The sequence below is a fragment of the Myotis davidii genome, unplaced genomic scaffold, assembly GCF_000327345.1.
Source record: "Myotis davidii unplaced genomic scaffold, ASM32734v1 scaffold419, whole genome shotgun sequence".
Lineage (NCBI taxonomy): Eukaryota > Metazoa > Chordata > Mammalia > Chiroptera > Vespertilionidae > Myotis > Myotis davidii.
In genome coordinates this window covers 3,950,345-3,951,178 of record NW_006294998.1, presented here as the reverse complement: position 1 = coordinate 3,951,178, position 834 = coordinate 3,950,345, and the positions used below count along the sequence as shown (strand labels likewise).

At 34.2% G+C, this 834-nt stretch overlaps 1 protein-coding gene across 1 annotated transcript in view; it reads right to left on the bottom strand.

Annotated features, from left to right (window-relative positions):
• The window catches only part of GPC6 (glypican 6), a 1,121,458-nt gene that overhangs the window by 774,945 nt on the left and 345,679 nt on the right, over nucleotides 1-834 (bottom strand). The gene's annotated exons all lie outside the window — the stretch shown is intronic.

The following is an 834-nucleotide window of genomic DNA, read 5'->3' as shown; positions in this document are numbered from 1 at the left end:
TATCTATATCTATATCTATATCTATATATGTATGTATGTATTTAGTCATATGAGACAAACTTGATGTGATTAATTTTTGGTTAATCCACAGACAACCCAGGATATCATCACTTTTCTTCGAAGTTTTTATTATTCCATTTGAGTTTCTTGTGAGGAACTGACACTAACCTGACCTGCCTATACTTTACAGAGTGTACTCCCTGCCCCCCTGTTTGAATATCAAGATGTTTGTGTCCTTATTCTCCTGGCACTTCTATTCGTGCGTGTGTGTGTGTGTGTGTGTGTGTGTGTGTGTGTGTGTAGATAACAAGTAATAGTTTTGTCATCATCGTTGTTTTCATATAGGTTCATAGATAAATGCATTTAAACAATCTATTGCTCTCACCTCTCCTACATTTAAGGAGGCTTTTTTTAAAAAAATAAATTGTCTGATTTTTTTTATTTAGATACATAAGAACTACTTTCCCTTGTATAAAAATTATTCATCTGTTGACACTTAAGACATAAGTGGCATATATGCATGAATGCAGCTTGGGTGTAAAAAAAAGTGCTAAAATTCTTAATCCTATTACATATTTAGTTTTAGCCAATTGAGAGACAAAATGTGCGGTGGTTAAACAGGACAGGCTGCGGACCACACCATCTGACTTCAGAAAAATGACTTAACATTCCATGCTCGGTTTTCTCATCTGTAGAACTGGGACATATTACCTACCTAATTAAATGCTATCAAGATTATGAGTTAACATACAGGAAGCTCTAAGAACAGGAACCTGGCATATAATAAGCACCAAAAGTGTGAAGGCATCAAATATTTAAAGCAATTCATTGTAA